The sequence below is a fragment of the Carettochelys insculpta genome, chromosome 1, assembly GCF_033958435.1.
Source record: "Carettochelys insculpta isolate YL-2023 chromosome 1, ASM3395843v1, whole genome shotgun sequence".
NCBI classification, from domain to species: Eukaryota; Metazoa; Chordata; order Testudines; family Carettochelyidae; genus Carettochelys; species Carettochelys insculpta.
This window is the reverse complement of record NC_134137.1, coordinates 169401123-169417452: the sequence shown is the minus strand read 5'-3', so window position 1 is coordinate 169417452 and position 16330 is coordinate 169401123. Positions and strand designations below refer to the sequence as shown.

Sequence of the window (16330 nt, the reverse complement as noted above, 5' to 3'; positions counted from 1 at the left end):
GGGCCCTTTAAGCGAGCGGCTTGCTGTTGAGTCTGCCCTGTGACCCTGTCTGCAGCTGTTCCTGGCACCCTTATTTCGATGTGTGCTACTTTGGCGTGTAGACGTTCCCTCGCAGCGCCTATTTCGATGTGGTGCTGCCCAACGTCGAAGTTGAACGTTGACGTTGCCAGCCCTGGAGGACGTGTAGACGTTATTCATCGAAATAGACTATTTCGATGTCGCTACATCGAAATAAGCTATTTCAATGTAGCGTGCATGTGTAGACGTAGCCTTAGATTCCCCAAAGTGGGGCATGGTGGTTAATGTTTTCATTTTTGCAAAGTGATAGGCTTTATGAGCTGTCTGTCTGCTGCTGCCCTTCCTGGTTGAAAAATACAGAAGATAATGTTATACATTTATTACATCCAATTCCCATGTTTGATCTGTCCTGAAAAGAGTGTATTGAATCGCTCCTGGAAAAAATGTGTTTCTTGACTTTGGGACAGATGTGAGAAACAAACCATTTACTGTTCTGGAAGTTGATGTTTCGTGCCTAGGTAGGAAAGTGATCAGGCCAACTGATGGTGGTGAGGGGGAAAAGTTTAGTTGTCCCCAGCCTGGCATTTCAAAGGGGTCTGGAGCTCCAGCCACAAGCACTGCTGAAGTAGCAGCATTGGCAGCCTGAGCTCTGGGCCCCATTGAAATTCTGTAGTCCGTGGAGTGCTGTATTGCTGTTCTGTGGATGGCTCTGAGGGGATAGGAGTAGGGGGATGACTGCCCTAAGCTCTACCCATTCTATCCTTGGCCCCACCCTTTCTGGGCTGGGGAGTTAGGGCCCACTTCCACCTTGCCCCTGGGTCCCTGGCTCTGTCAGTTCAAAAGTGAGTGGCGTTAGCTCTGTGGAAGCTTGCAGTGCCAGAGAGCTACCAGTCAGTAGGCAATCAATTCAAAGTTGTCAAATCAACAGCGGGAGCTGCTGTGACTCAGGTATCCAAGCCAATTAGTGCCCTTCTGCTATGAAGGACAGTGGCTCTGGGAAACACGCAGGACATAGTGGATGGTGTTGCCATGATGAGGTTCCCTTAAGTGCGGCAGGTTAATTGGAATGTGCATCCCCATCTTGGCACCAGGCCACCTTACCACAAATACATAAACTGCGAGGGAGGCTTTCTGATGGTGTTGCAGGCATTGGTGGCTCACAAGGGTCATTTCACTGACACCAGTTTGGGGTGGTTGGGAAACAAGCACGACACGTGCATCTTGAGGGACTCTGGTCCGCTCAGAAAGCTGCAGAATGGAAGTTTGTTCCCAGAATGGATAATTATCATTGGAGATGTGGAGGTGCCAGAAGTGCTCCTGGGAGATCCAGCTTACCCCTTGCTCCACTGCCTCAGAAAGCCAGTGAGGAACAGTACAGTTACAGGCTGAGCAAGTGCAGAATCATAGAATCACAGAAGAGTAGGACTGGAAGGGACCTCGAGAGGCCATCGAGTCCAGCCCCCTGCCCTCATGGCAGGACCAAGCGCTTTCTAGACCATCCCTGAAAGCCATCTATCTAACCTCTTCTCAAATAGCTCCAGTGATGGAGATTCTACCACTTCCCTGGGCGATTCGTTCCAGGGTTTGATCACCCTGACAGTTAGGAACTTTTTCCCAATGTCCAACCTGAACCTCCCCTGCTGCAATTTCAGTCCATTACCTCTTGTTCTATCCTCAGAGGCAAGGAAGAGCAAGTTCCCTCCCTCTGCCTTATGACACCCTGGCTACGTCTACACGTGCACCCAACTTCGAAATATCTTATTTCGATGTTGCGACATCGAAATAGTCTATTTCGATGAATAACGTCTACACGTCCTCCAGGGCTGGCAACGTCGATGTTCAACTTCGACGTTGCTCAGCCCAACATCGAAATAGGCACAGCGAGGGAACGTCTACACGCCAAAGTAGCACACATCGAAATAAGGGAGCCAGGCACAGCTGCAGACAGGGTCACGGGGCGGACTCAACAGCAAGTCGCTCCCTTAAAGGGCCCCTCCCAGACACACTTTCATTAAACAGTGCAAGATACACAGAGCCAACAACTAGTTGCAGACCCTGTATATGCAGCACGGACCCCCAGCTGCCGCAGCAGCAGCCAGAAGCCCTGGGCTAAGGGCTGCTGCCCACGGTGACCACAGAGCCCCGCAAGGGCTGGAGAGAGAGTATCTCTCAACCCCCCAGCTGATGGCCGCCATGGAGGACCCCACTATTTCGATGTTGCGGGACGCGGATCGTCTACACGTCCCTACTTCGATGTTGAACGTCGAAGTAGGGCGCTATTCCCATCCGCTCATGGGGTTAGCGACTTCGACGTCTCGCCGCCTAACGTCGATTTCAACTTCGAAATAGCGCCCAACACGTGTAGACGTGACGGGCGCTATTTCGAAGTTACTGCCGCTACTTCGAAGTAGCGTGCACGTGTAGACGCAGCCCCTTTTAGATACCTGAAAACTGCTATCATGTCCCCCCTCAGTCTTCTCTTTTCCAAACTAAACAAGCCCAGTTCTCTCAGCCTTTCTTCATAGGTCATGTTCTCTAGACCTTTGATCATTCTCGTTGCTCTCCTCTGGACCCTCTCCAATTTCTCCACATCCTTCCTGAACTGCGGTGCCCAGAACTGGACATAATACTCCAGCTGAGGCCTAACCAGCGCAGAGTAGAGCGGGAGAATGACATCTTGTGTCTTGTTCACAACACACCTGTTAATGCATCCTAGAATCATGTTTGCCTTTTTCGCAACAGCATCACACTGTTGACTCATATTTAGCTTGTGGTCCACTATAACCCCTAGATCCCCTTCTGCTGTACTCATTCCTAGGCAGTCCTTTCCCATTCTGTATGTGTGACACTGATTGTTCCTTCCTAAGTGGAGCACTTTGCATTTGTCCTTATTAAACTTCATGCTGTTTACCTCAGCCCATTTCTCCAGTTTATCCAGATCCTTTTGAATTTTGACCCTATCCTCCAAAGCAGTTGCAACCCCTCCCAGCTTGGTATCATCTGCAAACTTAATAAGTGTACTTTCTATGCCAATATCTAAATTGTTAATGAAGATATTGAACAGAACCGGTCCTAAAACAGACCCCTGAGGAACCCCACTAGTTATACTTTTCCAGCAGGATTGAAAACCATTAATAACTACTCTCTGGGCACGGTTATCCAGCCAGTTGTTCACCCACCTTATAGTAGCTCCATCTAAGTTGTATTTGCGTAGTTTATTGATAAGTATATTATGTGAGACCGTGTCAAATGCTTTACTGAAGTCTAGGTATACCACATCCACCGCTTCTCCCTTATCCACAAGGCTCGTTATTCTATCAAAGAAAGCTATCAGATTGGTTTGACATGGTCTGTTTTTAACAAAACCATGCTGGCTGTTCCCTATCACCTTACCACCTTCCAACTGCTTGCAGATGATTTCTTTAATTACCTGCTCCATTATCTCTTCTGGCACAGAAGTTAAGCTGACTGGCCTGTAGTTTCCCGGGTTATTCTTGTTCCCCTTTCTATAGATGGGCACTGTATTTGCCCTTTTCCAGTCTTCTGGAATCTCTCCTGTCTCCCACGATTTTCCAAAAATGATCGCTAAAGGCTCAGATACCTCTTCTATCAGCTCCTTGAGGATTCTAGGACATGCTGCAAGGGGGCAGGGGGAAGGTGGCTTTCAGGGCTGTGGCAGTCATGGTTGCTGCATGCTCCCCCTGCCACCCCTTTGCTGGAACAGTAAAAGTTTCCCTTGCCCCAGGAGCCCAGGTAAGCGGGGGCTCAATGCATGGCACTGCAGCTTGTGCTATCAGGGTTGTGTGGCTCTTGCTGTTGTTGCATGTTCCTGCTCCCCACTTCGCCATCTTTCCACAACAGTGTGTTAAGTTTCCTGGAGAAACTCACTGCCATCGCTTCCCTAGCCCCACTTACCTGAGAATTCTAGAGGGAGTTGAAAGTTGGAGTCCTGTATCATGGCCATGCTGCAGCCAATCTTACAAAGGGATGGAATGAGCAGTAGAGAGCTTCAGGATCAAAATAGAAGGACCAGGTTTCTTATATGGAAAGACTGTGCCTCCAGCACATCTTGAGGAATCCAGGGAGTTTGGGACATACCATCCTGATTAATCCACTGAGGTTACTCCCTCCTACCCACATACACACATCTGTAATCCACAGAAGACCTTTCTGTTTTCCTCTTCCTTCAGGATCGCGTTTCTCATAAGAGTCTAGAATCTGGCTCTTTAGGATTATTATTTTTGGAGCAGTGAGTTATTTAACATGGTACTATAGTATGTTACTGGCAGTGGAGCTCCATAGGTCTCGGTTTGAAAAGTGACACAGTTTATAGCTGCAGTATGAGTAAGATCAAGTGAGTGAGTTTATTAGTTTTTCAAACCTGTGATTGAGGCTGCCCTAACCTTGGTTAGAACTTGGGGCAGCTCTAGATAAAATAACACGGAAGCTGTTAAACCATCTGTAAGAGTGTGAGAGGCAGGCCAGGCAGGGCAGGGGTTAAACAGGGCCTGTGTGCCCAATCAGCCCCACCCTAGTTCACCTGCAGCCAATGTCAGGCCTGGAGGAGTATAAAGGGAGCAAAGCCAGCCTTGTTCAGGGCTGACCAGCTCAGGGACAGGAGCTGGCTCTGAAGTAGCATGGCCTGAGCCACAGCTGCCACCCAGTCAGCTGCCAGAGGGTAGAGTCTCCAGACCCTCCCCTGGGCAATCCCTCTCCTACCAGAGGGGAAACTAGATCCTCAGGGCCACGCCCCAAACTTATCCATTAGCTTTTCAGGTGAGGGCTGAAGACCCACACCCCAGGCACTGGCTGGGGGACCTAGCCACTCATCCTGCCATCGATGGGAACTGCTCACACCATCTATGCACTTAAAAAGCCCCTCCCCCCAACATTTGCTAGTTTTGCTGCCATTTTGAGACTCAAGAGGGTAACTGGATGCATTGAAAGAAAAGCCTCAAGTTAATGTAGAATAACAGTTGGAAAATCAGAGAATAGGCGAAGGCAACTTTAGAAAGAGATTTGATTAAATGGTTTGATACTACTCTTGTTTGGAATGAATTCTGTGCTATACACTGCTATGTATTTCTATAGTATTACAAAAGAGGGTGCTTGCAGTCCAAAACACAGTGTATTACGGATACACTATCAGTGCAGCAAAACCAAATAAATGTTTTGGTAGATGACTCTAGGGACATTTCTTGTCCTGAATGAATGATTATTTGTGTTGAATGCATCTTGCTGCATGTTTGAATTTAATAACAATAACAATACACAATTGTCAAAATGACAGACTCAAATGGAATTATTTAATTAAAGATTATCAATCAAAGACAGATACAGCAGCACTTTGCAGAATGCAGAAAGAAAATGTACTATTCCACCCTGTTTAATGCAGAGCTCAGCCCTATTTTCTTTCTCAGTCACTGGTGGAACCTTGGCCCTGTTCATTCCCAACTCAAGTCGCAAACCTCTTTCCTTTTATAGGGTGGAGACAAAGAAATTCCCTTTTGGAGAGAAAAAATACTTTCCCAGGATGTGTACTGTTATAATATTTCATGTTATTTATGGAATTTCTTTTGTGTTTATTTTCAGTTTGATGATGAACTAAAGAGGATTTCTAATCCACTTTTTCTTTGTGCCACCTGGGACACGGTCAGTTGCTCATTAGTTAAAAATACCATTCAGTGGGTCACTATTGCACTCATTACAGAATTGGAACGTAAACATCTATTATCAATTACCTAAACTTATGATAATATACTTCTATTGGCCTCTTTCATTAATTTTAAGGGAACCTGGTCCGTGGCTGTGTGAACTCCTGAAGATAATTTGGCACAGCCCAGTATTTACGTATATAGAGTCTTGAACACTGGACCTACATTAGAGTAACGCTAAGAACCAATATTCTGAGGCCTTGGAATTCAGGAACACTGTTTGCTAATGTTCTTGTAGAAGAGTTATGCAAAGAATTATGGAAGTTTAATGTATAAAATATTAATATTTGCTAATAATTTTTAAAAACAAATGCACTCCAGAGAATAAGTTGTATCTGTGCTCTGTGTGCCAACAGTTTTCAACTGGAAGCCAAGGGTACATGTATTGCCCAGTGTCAAATTTATAAGAAGTATGACATTTATAAGCCCTGGGTGGCTTATGCTGCCAGAGTGAACACCAGAGACAGAACACACTGAGTAGCCATTTCTAAACCTGGTTCAGAGTTCTTTTTTTTTTTCCATTCCCCCATTAGCAATGAATTCTCACTGCAGTGCATGTAAGTTAAATCTTCTGCTTATGGACTGTTGCTGGAACATTTTCAAAACAGGATTTATTGGTGCTTTTGTGGACAGTGCACTTGCATTCAACGTTGATATTAATAAGTGGGAGACTGAATGCAATAACAAAACCAGAAAGCTACAGAAAACATACAAAATCACCACCTTGAGAGGTACGAGATGGAAATGTCAGATGAGAGCCCTGGAGTCACTGAAACATCTCCCAGTTTGACTACCTGTGACCTCAGAAATGCACCTAGAGTGCAGACTCTATAAAAACTGCTCATCTTCACTTAGTTTTTTGTGTGACTTGTTTTTGGAATTTACTAATCGTCTCCCTGCCACTTTTCAGCTCTCTCTCTTTAGGAGGCATGTCCTTCAGTTTAGACCCAAATTCAGCTTAATCTTACCAAACCTGGTGTTATCACATTTTTATTTAAGTAACATACTGAACATAAAAATGTGGCTTCAAGAAAATGTTATCTGAGTAATCTAGCACCGTTCAAAATTTCTACATCCTCCTTCCTCCACCATAGGGTCCCCCATTTGTGCCTTGGCTGGATGAGAGGTGTTCAATCTCCTGCAAATGCTAAATGCAGTTGCCATTGTTTGTAGCTGATATTGGCTTCAGAGAAAAAGCACCTCTGCTGTTGTGGAACTGACCCCATGGGTAATACTGCTCACTTGGGAGACAAAAGAAATGAGCTCCCAGCCATTTGTGCTCTTTACTGAATGATCTATGTCTCTTGAAGAATAGTGAGAGGCCAAAATGACTCAGTCAGGAGTGCTGTAATGATTGAAAAATCAAAAGGGAATAATACAAAAATAGAAAAATGGCCAAGGATGGCTACGTCTACACATGAAGCCAACATCGAAATAGCTTATTTCGATGTAGCAACATCGAAATAGGCTATTTCGATGAATAACGTCTACACGTCCTCCAGGGCTGGCAACGTCGATGTTCAACTTCGACGTTGCGTGGCACCACATCGAAATAGGCGCTGCGAGGGAACGTCTACACGCCAAAGTAGCACACATCGAAATAAGGGTGCCAAGCACAGCTGCAGACAGAGTCACAGGGCGGACTCAACAGCAAGCCGCTCCCTTAAAGGGCCCCTCCCAGACACAGTTGCACTAAACAACACAAGATCCACAGAGCCGACAACTGGTTGCAGACCCTGTGCATGCAGCATGGATCCCCAGCTGCGGCAGCAGCAGCCAGAAGCCCTGGGCTAAGGGCTGCTGCCCACGGTGACCATAGGGCCCCGCAGGGGCTGGAGAGAGAGCATCTCTCAACCCCCCAGCTGATGGCCGCCATGGAGGACCCGGCAATTTCGACGTTGCGGGTCGTGGATCGTCTACACGGTCCCTACTTCGACGTTGAACGTCGAAGTAGGGCGCTATGCCGATCCCCTCATGAGGTTAGCAACTTCAATGTCTCGCCGCCTAACGTCGAAGTTAACTTCGAAATAGCGCCCAACGCGTGTAGCCGCGACGGGCGCTATTTCGAAGTTAGTGCCGCTACTTTGAAGTAGCGTGCACGTGTAGACACAGCTGATGATTATAAAAGAGTGGCATAAACATATAGGGATGAAATCAGAAATCATGAGCCACAAAATTAGTTATATCTAGCAAGAAACTTAAATCTCCCAATGTCCCTTCCAGTTCTATGAGATGTGTATGTAGCAAGAGAAAGATGAAGGAAAGTGTGGATCCTCTACTAAGCAGGGAAGGAGAGCTGATAATGGATGACATCAGGAAAGTTAAGGTGTTTAACCATTTCACTTAACTCTTCATTAAAAATATAAACCTCCCATGATCAGGATACCACAATTTCCCTTAGAAGCATATTCCAGGATTTAACTATCCTGAGGGTTACAAAGATTTTCTTAATATCACATCTATGTCTTCCTTGCTGAAGATTAAAGTCATTATTTCTTGTCCTGCCTTCAGCCAATGTGAATAATAATGAATCACTGTCTTCTCTGGAGCATTTGAAGACTTATCAGATCTCCCCTAAGTCTTTTATACTCAAGAATAAACTAGCTCAGTTTTTTTAGTCTTTCCAGTTAGGTCAAGTTTTCTAGAACTTTTATCATTTTTGTTGCTGAGCTCTGGACATTCTCCAACATACCAATATCTTTCTTAAAGTGTGTCACCCAGAACTGGACACAACACACTAGCTGAGGCCTCACCACTGCCAAGTGTGACCGTTACCTCCTTTGTCTTACATGCAATGGTTATTCGGGCTTAATATAACCCAGAATCATGTTAGTCTTTTTCACATTGTTAACTCATGTTCAGTTTTGAACCACTATAACTCCTAGATCCTGTTCAGCAGCACCGTCTTTCAACCAATTACCACCCACTTTATAGGAATTTCACCTAGACACTATTTTACTAATTTGCATATGAGACTGTTATGTGATAATGTTTCAAAAGCCCTATTAAAATCAAGCTGTATCACCTGTGAGAGTTGGCCTAGGTTTATTTGGTCCTGTGTCAGTGCTGGGTACTTAGATTAAATGGCCTCTCTAGGTCCCTTCCAACCCTATGTTTCTATGATTCCAAACACAGAAATCCCTTTTTTGTATTTGTAAATCATTTGAGAATAGTCATAATTACTTGAATCTATTCCATGAAAGGAACTGTCTCAAATGACCGTACGAATGCTTTCAGTGCAAATCTTCTCACCTGCATTTATCCACGCTAGCATCCCTAGTGCTTTTGCATTCCATAACAATTTTTGCAAACCAGCATTTACTTACAAGAATGTTTTGAATAAGCAAATAAAAGGGGCCATGAATACCACTAGCCACTGTGATGGGGAGTATAAATCTTATGCTGGAAATGAAAGGATTAAGGGGTAGTTCTGAATATAGGTGACTCTGCCACCCTCTCTCTGCTCCCCAGATTCACACAGATGGAGGAGGAGCTTAAAAGGGGGCTGAGAGGGGGGCAAACAGGGTAGAATGATCTAAGCCAGGCTCCCTGACTACCTTGGCTGTGCACTTCTCCTGGAAGAAGTGGCACATCTCCCCTCTGTCTCCTAGGCAGGGGAAAACCAGCGGGCTTGGCATGCTGCCAACACCCCCAAATTTGACCCTGTAGCATTTTAAGGACAAATGGCCCTCGCTGTAGCAAATATCCACAGAAAAGTAGGGCCTGACTCTTAGGTTTTAATGTTAATTTCATCTATCCCAGACAAATGTGAACAAATTGGAGGACCCTTTCAGATCAGATGAAAGCTCTTTGAGTTTTCATAGTATTCTTCTTGAATCTTCAAGTCACACCTCTTCTTCCATTTCATTTCTTCTCTGGCTTAAGTTATGAAATTAATTCTTTGATTTGGGTTTGGCAATATGGCATCAAGAGGATGCTTTTGACTCAAGTAAAATCAGTCTTTCTCTGGTATTTTCCTTGTAAAAATACAGGTCTCCACCCCCTAAAACTGCTGTTCTATATCCTGCAGTAGTGTACTAGTAAAGAATTCATATAATTCAATGTCTGATTGTTAGTGGAAGCACTTGTTCTGCTATAGACACAGATTGTAGTTCAGCTGGTGATTCTTGTATTGCACAGTAGAGTTCTCATATTTCTTCCATGAAAAGCCTTTTGGTTGTAGATTCTTTTTTCTCTGTTTTTATGTGTTATCCAGACCCTGAGCTGGGCCATACAAACTGCACTGCAAACGCTGTGTGCACATTTGTGTTTAAAAGTCAGTCTATTTATGTGGCTCCTGCTGCATTCAGATGAGGGGAATTAATTGATTTAAGAGCTAGGGTTCTTATCCCACCTGCTGGTTACAGAAGAAATACACTTCCAAAGGGGTTTCTAAAATGAACCCTTTCCCTCCCTGTTGTCTATTGGTGCATACCGGGTCCTACTTGCTACTTCAGTACAAACAATGTATACAATAACAATATAGGACACTCCTATGATAGGCTTCCCCACAGAGCCCCTACAAGTGGGACCAAGCTAGCACAAAAAAACCCACCATCCATCTTCCTAAACTGAGATTGGTTTCAAAGGAAATGTCTGGCTGATCCTTCAAAAGACACACTGGCTACGTCTACGCTACAGAGATCTTTCGAAAGACGCTCTTCCAGGAAATCTCTTCTGAAAGAACTTCTTTCGAAAGCGTGGGTCCACACACAAAAAGGCGGATCTGCTCTTTTGAAAGACAGCATCTACAAAGCCCCCGCTCTTTTGAAAGAATGGGCCAGGGATCAAATATGAAGACTGCTCTTTTGAAAGGAGGGCCCCACACACGTTTTCTTTCAAAAGAAGCATTCGAAAGGGGGCGCTCATCCTGAAATGGGAAATGAAGAGCGATTTTGAAAGGAGCACCCCATGCTTTCGATTTATTTTTGAAAGAATGCTTTCTGTGTGTAGATGCTTCATGGGCTGTTTTGAAAGAGCCCCCTGCTTTCTAAAAATCCTTCAAAAGAACTTGCTAGTGTAGATGCAGCCACTGAGTGTTCCCTTGCACCTCTTTCTGCCTTCTTCTCTGACTCCCCTCTCAGGATGGGATCCAATGAAGTAGAACTGGAGGGCACATCACCTGCCTGACAGTGCTGGGTACCACACTGCAAACCACACAGCAGAGTGCAGCCACTAGAACTTCATTCCCGTACACCAGTGTGTGCAGGACGTGTGCCTGCAGGTGAGATTCGTGTGAGAAGCACATAGTACAAAGGCGGCAGTTCTGCTAGGGGAGATGCAAGGCAGCTTCTGCAGCCCAGGTGATTAGGAGTGACGTTAAGCTGGTCTTGGCTCACAGTTGGTCTTGTGGGCAATATGGGATACACCAATTCCTTAAATTGGGTAGCCTGTAATTCTTCAGGAGGGGAATACTAGTACGAAGTTCTACCCCGGGCTGAGCATGCTCACACCTCTCATTGAAGAGAATAGAGCACCCAACACATCTGAGGGCCCGATTCCACCTATCACATGACTTACAAAAATCCATCAGTGATGCCACAGGGCACTTGCTCTGGCTTGTTTTCTTCTCTCCCTTTGACCCATTTTATTAACATTTTGCAAAAGTTTAGGATTTCCCCCTAGGAATGCTTGCATGGGAAGTGTAAATACATCCATTCCCACTTTTCATCTATTTGTTTTGGTGCTTTGCTGTTGCCTTTTTTTGTTTTTGAGTGACTGACGAGTAAACAAGCTGTGATCCATCACCTTGGAGGGAGGAAGAGAGAGACAGTGGAAAGAATCCGTTCTCTGCTTTGTCTCCCTGTAATTTCTATAATAACATCACTTCAAATGATTGGGCTTTTCCAGAAAATAGTGCTGCTTATTATTTTTTTTTAATCATTCAAGTTCTGATGTGCTTCTCTTCTCACACTGAATTGGAAAACAATTCTTAACGCATATATTTTAAATCCTTCAAGGTCCATACATACTCTTTTAAAACAAACAATTAAGCTGTAAGTTCACTGTGGCTTTCAGATACAAGGCAATCACTGTCTCTTGCAGAGCTGATAAGGACTGTGGCAACAAAAGTTCACACTCCAAATAGTAATTTAAAGACAGAGAAAGCAGGTGAAAGTAAAAGATTTTTCTCTTGGAAAACTGAACAATTACAAACCTGCAGCTTCTGGTACCTTCTGTGACAAGTATTGATTTAAAAACATAGATGGGATATTTCATTAATCTCATTTTCTTTGATTTTTGGAATAAGTGGTTTTTAAGGTTTGTTTTTAGTTTTGTTTTTTTTTTTGGCTGGGGGTGGTGGTGTGCTCACTGATGTTCAGGAAGGAACAACAGCAGCAGAGAGAGAAACTCCACATGCAATAGATGTTGTCCTGTTTTCTGCCTCCCTGAATTATCTTAACACTAACCCTAAGCACTCTCCTGTCTAGGGAAGGATGCAATTCAGAGTTCATTGATTCATCCTTGAGCTCCTCCACAGCAGAGGCTCCACTGTCAGGCTTCTAACACATGGGTTCAGCTGAGCATATGGTGTCTGATGACTTCATGACATGCATTGCTATCTGTGAGATGCTAAGCTGAAAAGTATTTATTTCACAGAGGATGGAGAATGGGGGCAGGGATAGAGATGAAGTTAGCATTACAGGTAATTCAGTAAACTAAAATGGGAGCAACTCCATTATCTTCAACAGAGTTGCACCTGATCGTAACAAAGGCAAAATTTGGACCGAACTTCTCAGACTTAGTGGAATGATCGTTCTCTGTGAGTGTAAGATCACTCATATTTCTCAGTCTCCTCTCTTCTGGGGTGATTTAATTTTTTAAGATATGGGCCAAATTTTGCCTTCAGTTACACCAGTGTAGATTTGTTCTTTTCATTAACGTAACTCCAAATTACTCCACCTCTGACCCCAAAGGCATGGTGATACCGATATCGAGAACTTCTGGAAGACTTTAAGAAATCAGTCTTTATTCTTCTATCAAAGGTTAATTATGCTAGAGACGCTATGTCTAGATTGCAGGCTTCTGTCAGTAGGAAGAAAAGATGTGTCAGCAGAGAGGGTTTTCCCAACATTTGGCCCAGTGGAGATAGGTCAAATGTCGGGAAAGCCTCTCCCAACAGCACTGTCAGCAGGAGATATACAAATGCGTTGTGCAATTTGTGTGTCTTTTGTCAACAGGTCGCTTCAGTCTAGAGGTAGCCAGAATGTGAAAATCATCAACCCATAAACCAGGTAAGCCACACATTTAAAGTTTGGTTGAATACATCAAAAAGAATGAACAGAAGTCTGTCTGGTTTCTGCCCAGGAATACACCCAATGGAGGCTGTATCCCCTTGATGAACTTAGGTGAGTATGAGATAGAAGTACAAAGAAAAATTTAAATATGCTCTATAGATTATGAGAAGGCGTTTGATAAAAACCAACAGGACAAAATGATACATATTCTGGAAGAATATTGACTTTTGAGATATACACTTAAGTGCTTTTTTTCTAGCAAAAATGGTGCTGGAACTCAAGCTCTCCAGCCCACCCCCCTTGCCCCAAACTGCCACCAGGCTACATGCACAGAGAGAGAACAACCCAACCCAAGAGACATGCAAGCAAAAAATCAACCCACAAAACAGCCATAGTGTTCAACACAACACATGCACAGTCCCAATACACAAAATACCTGCAAGCATTATACAAAATGCACACTCCTCCAACCCAACTACACACAGCACAGCCACAGCCACACCCTGTAACACAAACACACATGTCCCCACCCCTGCAAACATCAGGGCACAAACCCATGGCTCCAGACTAGCGTCCCTGCCCCCCCCAACCTCCCGCAACACCACGCCAAGTCTTCACCACCTCCAGCCCCACAGGACACCCAGACAGCAACTCCCTGCAGCAGCAGGGCATGCTGGGGAATGGCGGCTGCCTGGTCAGCGACCTGCTCTCGGGAAGGGGGAGGTGAGCCCCGGGAGTGATGGGGCGGAGGACAGGGGGCACTGGAAGCAAGAGATACAGGTGGGGAGCTGTCATGGAGCCAGTGGGGCAGGGCGGGGTCTGGGCACTGGACAGAAGGGAAGGGGGTAGAACTGGGGGCAGGGCGGGCTGTGGGCACCAAACGGGGGTGCTGGGGCAGGGAAGCAGCTGGAGGGGCTGGGGGTAGTGCATGGGGTGGAGAGGGACAGGGTGGGCTGTGGACAGGGAGAACTGGGTGTAGGCCACCAGGCAGGGTGGGCTGTAGGCACCAAATGTGAGGGGGCAGAGGCAGGGAAGTAGGCGGAGGTCTGGGGGTAGGGTACGGGGTGGGTTAGGGGACAGAGTGGGCGGTGACCAGGGTGAACCAGACATAGAGCACCAGGCAGGGGGCAGGACACACTGTGGGATGGGGGTAGGGCATGGGGCAGGGACAACAGGGTGGGCTGTGGACAGGGAGAACTGGGCATAGGGCACTGGGCACAGGGCAGGGGGCAGGGTGGGCTGTGGGCTGGGAGAACAGGGTGGAGGGCACTGAGCAGGGGGCTGGAGACAGGCAGCACCAGGGCCACATAGGGAGCTGTGGCCAGGGACTGCGGGGGCTCTGGGTGTTGCAGGATGTGAAGGGAGTGGAGCCACCCCCCACTAGGCACAGGTGCTCCCCAGACACAGGCTGCAGACAGCAGTCCCTAGGCAGCCACCTTCCCGAGGGACCGCTGCACCCTTCCCGCCACCCCTGGCAAATCACTCCCCAGCTCCCACTGCAGCCAGCAGCCCATGGGGTGCCCCACACCTCTCACCTCTCAATTTAGATCCATGCTGAATTGGTACGTATCATCAACTCCCATGAACAGATATAAAAGCAAGACCCTAAGAGCAGGCTCAAAGCATTGAAGCTCTGGTGTTACAGAAGAACCTAGAAATGAGCAAGGTGATGGGGAGGGTGAATTTTAAAAGAGCACAATTACTCAGGATCCTAGATAAAAGAGCGACATATTTTTGTGTACATATAGCTCAGTGATCAAAGAGTAACTGGCATCTAGCACTCTTACTATCAGGCAAGATTGCAGGCAAACCGGGAAGAAGAAGAAAAAGAAGAAGAAGAAGAAGAAGAAGAGTGAGAGTTACATCAGACATATCATTAGAGGGACTGCTATCCAAAAGCAGAGTGTAATTTTACAACTTTGACATGACTGCGAAAGTTGGAGGTTGGCTGTTGACAACCTCCGCATCTGACACATCACTTGCGGAGGAAGAATTTTATTGATGTGTTTTACCCATGTGGGCAGTTCCACTGTGGTCAATGGGACTTTTTCCATTTAAGCATAAATCATTGAAACTTCTGGGCCTTCTTGGGTTAGTGCTGTACTCCAGAGGTATTCCTCTAAATTCATTGGGATTAGTCACACTGTAAGTCACTACCCCATTCAAGTAAGGCTGACAGAATCCATCCCAATATGAATAAATGATGAACAATGCACATTTGCCTCTCCTCCAGCTTCCTGAACTCCATCATACAACTGTTTGTCACAGACAAAAGGTCCAGGGAGGGTGGGAGAGTCACTGATCCATGAGGACCATCAGCAGGTTGGCAGTGCTGGGGTGTATGTGCGCGGGGAAGAGCTTATGAGTGGCTACCAGAGGGTGCTGAGAATTTTTCCCCAGGGATGCTCCACAGAGTCTGTGCCTATGGGTTCCACAGCCAGGGTATGGAGGCACCATGTTGGTTTCTGCTCTGACCAGATGAGTTTGGGCTGGCTGCCCCTCTGCCATGATTAGGCAGGTGGCCAGGACAAATCTGAGTGAGTGGCATTGTGACCTGCCAAACAGAGTTGCTATGCCAAACAGATTGGGCTCCACACTAATTTGGGACCTAGGCATGTGGCTAAATTACATGTGTATCAGTCTGGCCTGGGGGCTGGGTCCTCTGCAAGACATTACGACTTGGAATTGAACACTAATAGACCACATACAATTTCTGCCCTCACATCCCAGGCAAGTTCATTGACAACAGTGGGTGTGCGGACAGAATCTGGTCCACACTGAATTGCCATGACTCTCCACATCTCAATACAGTCCAAGGGAGGCCTTACCCTGGTGGCAAGAGGCAATTTATTAGTCAAGAAAATAAGGTGGGGGAACAAATATTGTGCTAAGCCCCTGCCTTTTCCCGCTATGGCTGATTTTAAAAAGTGGTTGTTTAGACTAAAAAGTAATGACTTCATTAAGCTGTAACAACTGGCAGCCCACTAAAATTATATTTCTGTGTAAAAATATAGTGTCATTAAAAATCCTTTCATTTCTTCAGCTTAGTAAATCCACAGGAGCACTATGCAAATAATCCCAAATCTGCCTGAGTACTTTCTGGAATGGTCTATTGCCCCAGCCTGACTCATCACAGACAACTGCTTAATAGGTTGTGGCTGGAAAATCCCAGAGAAAGTGAGTGATTTTCCTGAGATGAGCACTGATTGTGCAGGACCCTGCAGCTGTTGCTGACCTCTCTCTGAGAGGAGGATTATTATGTAAGAGACCGCGCTAGAGACGTGGCATGAAAAGTTGCATTTTAATTCCTTGCCGTGAAAGAAAATAAAGATTGGTGAGAGGAAAATGGCATTGATCACT

General features: G+C 45.8%; 1 long non-coding RNA gene across 3 annotated transcripts in view; it reads left to right on the top strand.

Annotated features, from left to right (window-relative positions):
• Positions 1 to 16330, top strand: part of LOC142006888 (uncharacterized) — a 157783-nt gene that overhangs the window by 40828 nt on the left and 100625 nt on the right. For all 3 annotated transcript variants that reach the window (XR_012643844.1, XR_012643845.1, XR_012643846.1), the window contains exon 2: positions 12914 to 12967. This is a non-coding gene — a long non-coding RNA (uncharacterized LOC142006888). The remainder of the gene's footprint in view (positions 1 to 12913; positions 12968 to 16330) is intronic.